Raw genomic sequence first — 12,631 nt, 5'->3', positions numbered from 1 at the left:
AGAAACCCCGTCTCTACTAAAAAAAAATACAAAAAAATTATCCAGGTGTGGTGGCACATGCCTGTAATCCCAGCTACTCTGGAGGCTGAGGCAGTAGAATCGCTTGAACCCGTGGAGGCGGAGGTTGTGGTGAGCCAAGATGGCGCCATTGCACTCCAGCCTAGACAACAAGAGCAAAACTTCATCTCAAAAAAAAAAAGAATATTAAATTTTTGAGTGTTTTCTATTTTGGTTGTAGTATATGTCTGTTTAAGTGTAAATATTTCGAAACAGATTTAAGAAAGTAACAGCATAAAAGGTAAGAGGAAGGAAGATAGTTTTATGTATGAGTACTTGATGTCAAAATGGTAGCCATTTTGTGTTTATGTGCTAGCCACAGGTGTTTATCGAGCCCTTAAAATGTAGCTAGTGGCCAGGCACAGTGGCTCACACCTGTATTCCCAGCACTTTGGGAGGCCGAGGCTGGCGGATCACCTGAGGTCAGGAGTTCAAGACCAGACTGGCTAACACAGTGAAACCCCATCTCTACTAAAAAATACAAAAAATTATCTGGGTGTGGTGGCAGGCACCTGTAGTCCCAGCTACTCGGGAGGCTGAGGCAGGAGAATGGCGTGAATCCGGGAGGCAGAGCTTGCAGTGAGCTGAGATCGTGCAATAGCACTTCAGCCTGGGTTACAGAGCGAGACTCCATCTCAAAAACAAAACAAAAGAAAACAAAAAATTAGCCGGGTGTGGTGGTGCATGCCTGTGATCCTATCTACTCTGGAGGCAGAGGCAGGAGAATTGCTTGAATGCAGGTGGTGGAGGTTGCAGTGAGCCGAGATCACGCCACTGCACTCCAGCCTGGGTAACAGAGCGAGACTGTCTCAAAAATAAATAAATAAATAAAAATTTAAAAAAATTTGCAAACTAACATTCTATTTCATTATTATAAAGCTTTCCTCACATGAGCTTAATAAAGCTTTCTTCTCTTTTTAAGGACTCAGGTAGAAGAGATGGGACTTGTTCAAATGAGTGCTACTATGTGATTTATCTTTCTTTGTGATATGATTGTGCTTAATTCAGCATTTATTCACATTCCCAAAATTACCATTCTTTGACCCCTACTATGGTATTTTTACCACTCCCCAGAAGAGAATGGTAGTCAAGGTTCTTCAGACAATGAGGAAGTGAGCAGAGGAGTATGCTCTGAGGCTTTAGATACCTGAACATAAATTGAGATGACAAGAAAGCAGTATTATGGGGGTGAAGTTGTGGGCTAGGTAGTAATAGAAGGTAGGAGTGATTCTATTGGAAAAGTTCCTTGGACATTAAGAGAAGTCTCCAAAGTTGTGTTTAAAAAGGCCCCTGGGTTGGGAGGTCAAGGAGGGTGGATCATGAGGATCAAGGGATGGAGACCATGCTGGCCAACATGGTGAAACCCTATCTCTAAAAAAAAAAAAAAAAAAAAAAAAAAAAAAATTAGCTGAGCATGGTGGTGCATGCCTGTAGACCCAGCTACTCTGGAGGCTGAGGCAGAGAATCACTAGAACCCAGGAGGGGGAGGTTGTAGTGAGCTGAGATTGCACCACTGCACTCCAGCCTGGCGACAGAGTGAGACTCTGTCTCAACAACAACAACAACAACAACAACAACAACAACAACAACAAAAGACCCCTGGGGCCAGGTGTGGTGGCTCATGCCTATAATCCCAGCACCTTAGGAGGCCAAGGCCAGAGGATCACTTGAGATTAGGAGTTCCAGACCAGCCTGGACAACATGGCAAAACCCCAGTTCTACTAAAAATACAAAAATTAGCTGGGTGTGGTGGCTTGTGCCCGTAGTCCCAGCCACCCGGGAGGCTGAAGCAGAATAATCGCTTGAACCCTGGAGGCAGAGGTTGCAGTGAATCGAGATCTTGCCACTGCACTCCAGCCTGGGCAATGAAGAGAGACTCCAGCTCAAAAATAAATAAATAAATAAATAAATAAAAGTTAAAATAAAAAGGCCCCCTGGGGCCAGGCGTGGTGGCTCGTGTCTGTAATCCCAGCACTTTGGGAGGTCAAGGCGACCAATGACTTGAAGCCAGGAATTCAAGACCAGCCTGGCCAACATGGCAGAACCTGTCTTACTGAAAATACAAAAATTTAGCCTGACGTGGTGGCGCATGCTTGTAATCCCAGCTACCCGGGAGGGTGAGATGGGAAGATCGAGTGGATCCAGAAGGTGGAGGTTGCCATGAGCCGAGATGGCGCCACTGCAATCCAGCCTGGGCAAAAAAGCAAGACACTGTTTAAAAACAAAACAACACAAAACAAAACAAAACAAAAAAGGCCAGGCGTGGTGGCTCACTCCTGTAATCCCAGCACTTTGGGAAGCCAAGGCGGGCAGATCACGATGTCAGGAGATCAAGACCATCCTGGCCAACATGGTGAAACCCTGTCTCTACTAAAAATACAAAAATTAGCTGGGCTTGGTGGCGCCTGCCTATAATCCCAGCTACTCCGGAGGCTGAGGCAGGAGATGAGCTTGCACCAGGGAGTTGGAGATTGCAGTGTGTGGAGATGGCACCACTGCACTCCAGCCTGGCGACAGAGAGAGACTCTGTCTCAAAGACAAAACAAAAACCAAACAAGCCAGGTGTGGTGGCTCACTCCTGTAATCCCAACACTTTGGAAGTCAGAGGCAGGTGGATCACTTGAGGTCAGGAGTTCGAGACCAGCCGGGACAACATGGCGAAATCTCGTCTTTACTAAAAATACAAAAAATAGCTGAGCGTGGTGGCACGCTCCTGTATTTCCAGCTATCTGGAGGCTGAGGCAGGATAATCGCTTGAACCTGGGAGAGGTAGGCTGCAGTGAACCCAGATTGCACATCTGCACTCCAGCCTGGGCTACAGAGGGAGACTCCCTCTCAAAAAAAAAAAAGAAAGCCCCTGGATAAATTTTATATTTGAAAAGATGTGGGCCAGATAGTTCACATAGTATTTTTATACCATTTAGATTTGCTCAAAAGCTCAGTTTGTACCATAATAGTGAAATAAGCACTGACAATGAAATGTGACATTTGTCAACTAAAAAAGCATTTTGTAAGTTGTACAAAGATTAGCTTAATGAAAAATTACCAGAGGATAAAATCTTGTGCTTCAGAGCCAGAATGAGAACAGATGGCAAATACGTTAAAGAAGGCTTAACCTACAAGAAGCCAGATTTAGGTCACTGCCGAGATGAAAATTAGAACAGGAACAAAGAAGACAAAGGAAAAGTAGGAGAAAAACATTAAGTAGAAAGGGTAAAGAGAAATTGAAGAAACAAGAAAGAAATTGGAAGTTTATTTGTTTCTTTTTTCAGAAATGAGGTCTCACTATGTTGTCCAGGCTGGAGTGCAGTGGAGCTCACAGGCACAATCACAGCATACTGCCAGGAACTCCGGGGGTCAAGGGATTCTCCTGCCTTAGCCTCCTGAGTGGCTGCGACTACAGGCACCCACTACCATGCCCCACTATTTTTCACTAAAAAAAATTTTTTTTGGCCAGGTGCAGCGGCTCAAGCCTGTAATCCCAGCACTTTGGGAGGCGGAGGTGGGCAGATCACGAGGTCAGGAGTTTGAGATCAGCTTGGCCAACATGGTGAAACCCCGTCTCTACTAAAAATACAGAAATTAGCCGAGCATGGTGGCACAAGCCTGTAGTCCCAGCTACCTGGGAGGCTGAGGCAGGAGAATCGCTTGAAGCTGGGAGGCAGAAGTTACAGTGAGCTGAGATCCTGCCGCTGCATTCCAGCCTGCTGACAGAGCGATACTCTGTCTCAAAAAAAAAATTTTTTTTAAGAGATGTTGCCCAAGCTGGAAGATGTTTTTAAAAATAAAGTCGCTTATTTTCACAATATCTTCTGAAGGGGCTTGAAGTCTCTATTATATAGGTCTCGTAGCACCTTCTTACTTATTTTTAGTAGCACTCACAATTGATTAGAAATAATTAATTGAGTAATTATCCATTTAATATTTGATTCTGTTCTGAAGGGCAGGGGCCATGTCTGTTTTGTTTACTTATATGTTCTTGTGGCATAAGCTAATTGCATAGTACATGGTTAATAAATATTGTTGAGTGAATGGATAGTATTATCCCACCTTGGCATACCTTATATTATTAATAATAGTGTAATGGTTATTTGCATACCCTCTAGAACTAGACCTCCTAGCATTAGAATTTTTTTTTTTCTTTTGGAGACACGGTCTCGCTGCTGGTAGCTAAATCCTGGTCTCCAGGGACCCTCCTGCCTCAGCCCCCTGAGTAGTTGGGATTACAGCCTCTGGAGTGTCTAGCTAGAGCGTCAGAATCTTGGCACTACCAAAAACTAGTTGTGTGACCTTAGGCAAATTACTTAACCTTTCTGTGCTTTATTTTATTTTATTTTATTTTATTTTTTTTTTTTGAGACAGAGTCTCGCTTAGTCGCCCAGGCTGGAGTGCAATGGCGCGATCTCGGCTCACTGCAAGCTCCGCCTCCCGGGTTCACGCCATTCTCCTGCCTCAGCCTCCCGAGTAGCTGGGACTACAGGCGCCCGCCGCCTCGCCCGGCTAATTTTTTGCATTTTTAGTAGAGACGGGGTTTCACCGTGTTAGCCAGGATGGTCTCGATCTCCTGACCTCGTGATCCGCCCGCCTCGGCCTCCCAAAGTGCTGGGATTACAGGCGTGAGCCACCGCGCCCGGCCTTTCTGTGCTTTAATTTCCACATCTTTAAAATGGGGATAATAAAATTATCAAATGAGCTACTTCATGTGAAACCCTTACAAAAGTGCTTTACACATGGTATCTGCTCAGTAAATTTTTTTACTATTAATATTTAATATGAGTAGTCAATAATACTTAGAAGCAAATACTACTTGATTTCAAAACCACGAATGGATGTCATAATCTAGACTTTATCTCTCCTTCTTTTTTTTTCTTTTCTTTTTTTTTCCATTCTGTAGCCAGGCTGGAGTGTAGTGGCGCAATCTTGGCTCACTGCATCCCCCGCCTCCTGGGTTCAAGCAATTCTCATGCCTCAGCCTCCCGAGTAGCCGGGATTACAGGCATGCGCCACCATACCCAGCTAATTTTTGTATTTTTAGTAGAGACGGGGTTTCACCATGTTGGCCAGGATGGTCTCCATCTCCTGACCTCGTGATCTTCCTGCCTCGGCCTCCCAACGTGCTGGGATTAGAGGCGTGAACCACGCCCAGCCTTTTTTTTGCTTGTTTTTTCGAAACAGAGTCTCACTCTGTCACTCAGGCTGGAATGCAGTGTTGCCATCTGGGCTCACTGCAACCTCCGCCTCCCAGGATCAAGCGATTCTCCTACTCAGCCACCAGAATAGCTGCAATGACAAGTGTGCGCCACCACGTGCGTCCAGCTAATTTTTGTATGGCGGGGGGGGGGGTTCACCATGTTAGTCAGGCTGGTCTTGAACGCCTGACCTCAAGTTTTCCACCTGCCTTGGCCTCCCAAAAGTGCTGGGATTATGGGCGTGAGCCACTGTGCCCAGCTATCTCTCCCAGTTTTAAAGCTTTGTGGAGTGGACAAAGATTTTTTTTTTGTTTTTTTTTTTTTCAAGACAGAGTCTTGCTCTGTCCCTTAGGCTAGAGTGCAGTGGCATGATTTTGGCTCACTGCAACCTCCACCTCCCGGGTTCAAGTGAATCTCCTGCCTCAGCCTTCCAAACAGCTGGGATTACAAGCATTCGCCACCACGTCTGGCTAAGTTTTGTATTTTAAGAAGAGATGGGGTTTTACCATGTTGGCCAGGCTGCTTGCGAACTCCCGACCTCAGGTGATCCGCCCACCTTGGCCTCCCAAAGTGCTGGGATTACAGGTGTGACCCACTGCATTTGGACAGTGATCAATTTTTTTTTTTTTTGCCTGTTTGTTTATATTATTTATTTATTTATTGGAGATGGAGTCTCAATCTGTTGCCCAGGCTGGAGTGCAATGGTGCAATCTCGGCTCACTGCAACTTCCACCACACTGGGTTCAAGTGATTCTCCTGCCTCAGCCTCCCGAGTAGCTGGGGTTACAGGCGCCTGCCACCATGCCCAGCTAATTTTTTGTATTTTTAGTAGAGACGGGGTTTCACCATGTTGGCCAGGCTGGTCTCGAACTCCTGACCTCAGGTGATCCACCCGCCTCGCCTCCCAGAGTACTGGGACTATAGGCGTAAGCCACCGCTCCAGAGATTGCGATGAGCTGCGATCGTGCCACTTCACTCCAGCCTGGGGGAAAGAGTGAAACTCCATCCCCACCCCGACCTCCAAAAAATAAATTAATAAAATAAATAAATAAATAAATAAATAAATAAAATAATTGATAAATGATACTGAAAAACTGGAAACAACTTCAATGTCTCAAACAGGGGATTAGTTTTTAAAAATGATATTGGGGCCGGGCTTGGTGGCTCAAGCCTGTAATCCCAGCACTTTGGAAGGCCGAGGTGGGTGGATCATCTAAGGTCAGGAGTTCAAGACCAGCCTAGCCAACATCGTGAAACCCCATCTCTACTAAAAATGTAAAAATTAGCCAGGCGTGGTGGTGGGCGACTGTAATCCCAGCTACTCGGGAGGCTGAGGCAGGAGAATCCCTTGAACGTGGGAGGTGGAGCTTGCAGTGAGCCAAGATTGTGTCACTGCACTCCAGCCTGGGTGACAGAGCAAGACTTGGTCTCAAAAAAAAAAGGCTGGGCGCGGTGGCTTACTCCTGTAATCCTAGCACTTTGGGAGGCCGAGGCAGGCGGATCACAAGGTCAGGAGATCGAGACCATCCTGGCGAACACAGTGAAACCCCGTCTCTACTAAAAAAAAAAAATACAAAAAATTAGCCGGGCGTGGTGGCAGGCGCCTGTAGTCCCAGCTACTCAGGAGGCTGAGGCAGGAGAATGGCGTGGACCCGGGAGGTGGAGGCTGCAGTGAGCCGAGATCGCGTCACTGCACTCTAGCCTGGACGACAAAGTGATACTCTGTCTCAAAAAAAAAAAAAAAAAGATATTGGCCGGGTGCAGTGGTTCAGGCCTGTAATTCCAGCACTTTGGGAGCTATGGCGGATTGCTTGACCCCAGGAGTTCAAGACAAGCCTGGCCAACATGGCAAAACCACATCTCTACTAAAAATACAAAAATTAGCCAGGCGTGGTTGCGGGTGCCTATAGTCCCAGTTACTCAGGAGGCTGAGGCATGAGAATCGTTTGAACCTGGGAGGCAAAGGCTGCAGTGAGCCGAGATTGTCCCATTGCACTCCATCCTGGGCAACGAGAGTGAAACTCCATTTCAAAAAAAAAAAAAAAAAGAGTATAAAGCAGTGTTAGCTAAAATGAGAGAGCTCTATAAAATTTTATTTTATTTTATTTTTATTTTTTGAGACAGAGTTTTGTTTAAACTTAAGTCAAGAGGCCAGACATGGGTGAGCCTGTAATCACAGCACTTTGGGAGGCCCAAGCTGGTGGATTGCTTGAGCACAGGAGTTTGAGACCAGCCTGGGCAACATGGTGAAACCCCATCTCTACAAAAATTAGAAAACTAGCTTTGCGCAGTGGCAGTATCTTAGCCAATGAGGTCTATCTGAGGCGTGATTATTGCTAATTGAAAATTTTTCCCAATACCCTGCCGTGATGACCTGCAATATAGTTGGCATTGGCAATTTTTGACAGTCTTTACAGAGACTGAAAAAAAAAGAAAGAAAGAAAACTTTGTCTAGTGGCACATGCCTGTAGTCCCAGCTACTCAGGAGGCTGAGGTGGGAGGATCTCTTGAGCCCAGGAGATCGAGGTTGCAGTGAGCCCTGATGGTGCTACTGCACTCCAGCCTGGGCAACAGAGTGATATCCTGTCTCAAATAATAGTAATAATAGTAATAATAATAATATAAATTATGTGTCAACCAGACCCGACAGACTCCAGGCCTCTCTGAGTAAGTATTACATAAAATATACAACAAAGAAAAAACAGGGCTGGCATGGTGCCTCTCGCTTGTAATCCCAGCATTTTGGGAGGCCAAGGAGGGAGGACTGCTTGAGCCTAGGAGTTCAAAACTAGCCTGGGCAACATGGCAAAACGCTGTCTCTACAAAATATAAAAAAAACTAGCCAGCGTGGTGGTGCACACCTGTGGTCTCAGCTACTACAGAGGCAGAGGTGGGAGGATTGCTTGAGACTGGGAGGTTGAAGCTGTAATGATCTGGGATCATGCCAATGCACTCCAGGCTGGGAAACAGAACAAGACCTCATCTCAAAAGAGAGAGAAAAAAGGACAGTCTATCTGCTTGTCCTGGAAAAATAGCAATTTCCCCTGATAAATACAAGTTAATGGTTAATTAATATTTCATTAATTTATTAAGAGGTAGTAACAAGGAAAATATATTGAAGGGTAATAATTAAACTCTGCCATCAAAAAATCTTACCATCCAGGAAGGGAGAGGAGTGTAAAACTACCCATGGTGCTACGAGGTAATTTTAAATAAATTGCAATGTGGCAATTGAGTCGAGGCTTTAAGCACTCGTAGGATATTCTCCCTCTGATTACTTGCTCAAAGTAGATGATTTAGAAAATATAGTAAAGTACAATAAGGTTTTAAGGCCGGGTATGGTGGGTCACGCCTGTAATCCCAGCAAGAAGGCTGAGGCGGGCGGATTAGGTCAAGAGATGGAGGCCTTCCTGGCCAACATGGTGAAACCCCATCTCTACTAAAAATACAAAAATAGCTGGGTGTGGTGGCACGCACCTGTAGTCCAAGCTACTAGGGAGGCTGAGGCAGGAGAACAGCTTGAACCCAGGAGGCGGAGGTTGCAGTGAGCCAAGATCGCACCACTGCCTGGTGACAGAGCGAGACCCCGTCTCGAAAAAAAAAAGTTAAAAAAAATCACATGTAATTTTCCTACCAGGAGAGAACCACTACTAACACTTTAGTGTATACTTTCTCCCATATTTTTTGTCTTTGCTTTTTAAAATAGTTTAAAGCGGTATGGCGCGGTGGCACACGCCTGTAATCCCAGCACTTTGGGAGGCCAAGGCGAGTGGATCACCTGAACAGCCTGGCCAACATGGCAAAACACCATCTATACTAAAATACAAAAATTGGCTGGACATGGTGGCGTGCGCCTGTAATCCCAGCTACTAGAGAGACCGAGGCAGGAAAATCGTTTGAACCTAGGAGGCGGAGGTTGCAGTGAGCCAACCTCGCTGGAGGTCGTCACTCAGGATTTCCTTAGGCTGCCGGAAATCCGAAGTCTGGGCGAACCTTTTACTAGGCGCCTTAAGGAGCAGCGATATGCCGGGCGCGGTGGCTCAAGCCTGTAATCCCAGCACTTTGGGAGGCCGAGACGGGCGGATCACGAGGTCAGGAGATCGAGACCATCCTGGCTAACACGGTGAAACCCCGTCTCTACTAAAAAATACAAAAAAAAAACTAGCCGGGCGAGGTGGCGGGCGCCTGTAGTCCCGGCTACTCGGGAGGCTGAGGCAGGAGAATGGCGGGAACCCGGGAGGCGGAGCTTGCAGTGAGCTGAGATCCGGCCACAGCACTCCAGCCTGGGTGACAGAGCGAGACTCCGTCTCAAAAAAAAAAAAAAAAAAAAAAAAAAAAAGGAGCAGCGATAGGACACCGCGGCCGCCAATCAACCTCAACTGGAGGCAGTTGCACTCCAGCCTGGGCGACAGTGACTCTGCCTCAAAAAAAAAAAAGAAAAGAAAAGAAAAAAGAAAAAAAAAAAAAAAAGAAATGGCTCCCTTAGTAGAGCTGATGCTAATCCACTGTGTGCGCAGTTCCTATAATGTAACCAGAAGGACTGGCAGGTGACGGGGGTACGTAGGAGACAAGCCATTTTAAGAGGAGGGAAATTAAGGGAGCAGATTCGGAGGGATGGGCCAATTTTACTGGCACTTAAGATATTAGTGAGATGACTTGGGCCAGAGGCCGGGATTTTGCACTTCATTTACTTTTCATATTGGAGAGGAATAAGGAAGTCAGTTGGTTTGGATGGAATATGTGTTGTCTGAAGAAGGGTTTAATAGGCTGAGAAGCAGAGATGTCTACGAGGTAGCTGACATTCGAATCTGGACCTGAGAAAGGCTCTCGGGTTGGAAAAACGGCAGGGCTGGTTAGTTTTCTACACACTTTAACACGGCCTAGTCACCGCTGCTCCCTCCTCATTTTAAGTAAAGTTCTTTCTTTATTCATATTGCACGCCGGAGGCTTCATTTCGCGCTTTTTTTCTCCTAGGCCCGGGGCTAGGGCAAGTCCTTTGCGCCCGTCACCTAACAACGCCCCTCAAGCCCTTCCCCGCCCCCGCGCCGCCGGAAATCCGAGGTCTGAGCGAACCTTTTACTAGGCACTCTAAGGAGCAGCGATAGGACACCGCGGCCGCCAATCAGGCCTTCCAGATACCCGGATGTGAGACGGTGCGCGATACAAAGGCGAGTTTCCACCCAGAGGGTCGTCCGGTGCAATAGCCAATAAACATTCCCCAGACGATAAATGACAGGAAAATTAACCAGTTACAAACTAGTTTCTCTCACGCATGTGGAAATTCTTCTGCTTAGTCTAACCCACTGCCAATTGTGACTGGATATCATTGTGAGAAGCGGTTGAACTGTCTAATTAGGAGCGGGAGCGAAAAAACACACAGCCAATAGGAAGATTCTTAGGGATGGGGCGGGGACTAGGCCTTCGCCTCGGCGGCAGAGGAGACTCGGGGGCCATTTTGTGAAGAGACGAAGACTGAGCGGTTGTGGCCGCGCTGCCGACCTCGACCTGCAGTCGGTTTCTTCACGCCGAATCCGGGAGTAGGAGACTCAGAATCGAATCTCTTCTCCCTCCCCCCTCCTGGTAAGTGGAGAGGGCGGACGCAGGGAAGGCGCTGGGTTTTTTGGGAAGCTAGAGGGGGTGTGGGAGAGAATATGAGGGAACCCTTCCCCCTAACTAACCGGGCCCTCATTTATTCTGTTTGTTTTGGGGGATTAGGTCTGAAGCGGGAGGCGGTTTTACAGGCCTCAGCCTCTGCGTAGGTTTAACCTGGTGTCCTCTGGGCCACGATCGCCAGGGAAAATGCCCTTTTTTCGCTCTTCCTGTGTTAACGGCTGCTTTCCTTTCATTTTCTACGACCGCGAGGACTCCGGGATCCTGAAAATGAAGATCGCGATGTTCATTAATATAGTCGAAGTTAACATAGCGCCGATGCCTTCTATTACCTCGGTTCTTCTTACATGTAAAAATTGGGGGAGGGGGAGGGGGAAGGTTACCAAGTAGATGTATCGCGAGCCTTTAAATCCTGGATCGTGCCGCGTGGCCTATGAGAAAGGTTTAACAAAAGATTTAGCATTTTACTGATAACTTTTTATTTTATTCCTCTCTATGAGCAAATAATGGAGCTCGAAGTAGTTATTTTCACTTACGTTTGTAAAAGGAAATATTGTGTATAACTATATTAATAATTACAGCTGACTTTTCATCTGCAGGTTACAAAACACTTGAAATATATAAGTTAGTGGAACTTTGCTTGAGGTAGGTATTAACTCTCTTTCTCAGACAGAAACTGAGGCAAAGTGTTGATTGCTAGGGTCATAATTAAGTCAGTAGCAGAACTACTAAGGAATTTGACCACGAGGTCAGTCGAGTGGTTTTTACCTGGTTAATGGAATACCGGGTTCTAAAAGTACAATATTTGAATCTTTGCAAGAACCTGATGACGGAAACCACGAGGTAACTGGAAATTCCCAAATTGCGCTTAAGAAAAATACTACGAGACTTGAGAATTTGTTGTTAACGTAACTTCCTAAGTGTAAGATGACAAAATTTGACTTTCGGGTTATTCTGATGTTAATTTTCCCGTCCACCTAAACTTGGGCAAAAATTCACAGCTACATTTTATTAAGCAAATATTAACAGTGCTGTTATTTGCTCGGTGCTGAAATTTGATAAAAAACTTGTAAGTTAAAGTTACAGATCTTTAGTGTCACGTTCACTTATCTGGGAAATCGGTTTTTTAAATCCTCACATGAGATTTGGTTATTTTTTACAATCTGTTAATTTCACAAAAACTAAAGCTGTTAAGCACAGTTTAAACCAATTCTGCCGGGTAAGAAATTTATCTGTAAGGCAACCTATTTGATAGGAAGTAAAATAAGGGTCAAAAACATCGCGACCCCTTTAAGTTTAAATATATTATTACAGGAACTTAAAACTAAAGTTTATCATCGTGCTAAACTGTTAGAAATGAGGTAAAGGCAAAAATAGATTAATGGGGAAATCATGTAGTAAAAATGTTGGCAATGAGAAATGTCAGAAGTTAGTATTTAAGAACAGTTGATAATAGCTGAAATTGATTGACAGGCACTTTTCTTTGCCTTTGAGGTGTTAGAAATACGGGTTCCTTCCGATCAGTATGTATATCAGATCAGTATGTATATCAGCGTACCAAAAATTCTTTAATATCAAGAACTGTTTGCCACGGCATTTATATCACAATTCCAGGTGTGTTCTCAACTGGATAGGCATTTAGTAACATTTTCGTATTGGCTAGCGTATTGGCTAGGGGGAAAAGTTGAAGGATGGCCAGGTTGCAGGTTTTCTGACCTTTTTTTCCCCCCATTCGTGTGCCACTCTTGGGAATACTTGGTAGTTGATGTTCCTTC

General features: G+C 45.6%; 1 protein-coding gene and 1 non-coding gene across 30 annotated transcripts in view; both read left to right on the top strand.

The window, feature by feature from the left end:
* The first annotated feature begins 7,525 nt into the window (after nucleotides 1-7,525).
* On the top strand, nucleotides 7,526-7,666 carry LOC114680075 (U4 spliceosomal RNA). Its single transcript, XR_003732142.1, has one exon. It is a non-coding gene; the product is annotated as a U4 spliceosomal RNA (small nuclear RNA).
* Nucleotides 7,667-10,654: 2,988 nt separating this feature from the next.
* Nucleotides 10,655-12,631, top strand: part of HNRNPC (heterogeneous nuclear ribonucleoprotein C) — a 63,414-nt gene continuing 61,437 nt past the window's right edge. For 24 of the 29 annotated variants that reach the window (XM_028850322.2, XM_015143116.3, XM_077938069.1 and 21 more), the window contains exon 1: nucleotides 10,699-10,826. The gene's annotated coding sequence lies outside the window, so the exon portion shown is untranslated. 29 annotated transcript variants of the gene reach the window in all.

The sequence above is a fragment of the Macaca mulatta genome, chromosome 7 (assembly GCF_049350105.2).
Source record: "Macaca mulatta isolate MMU2019108-1 chromosome 7, T2T-MMU8v2.0, whole genome shotgun sequence".
Lineage (NCBI taxonomy): Eukaryota > Metazoa > Chordata > Mammalia > Primates > Cercopithecidae > Macaca > Macaca mulatta.
This window is presented reverse-complemented; position numbering and strand designations above follow the sequence as displayed.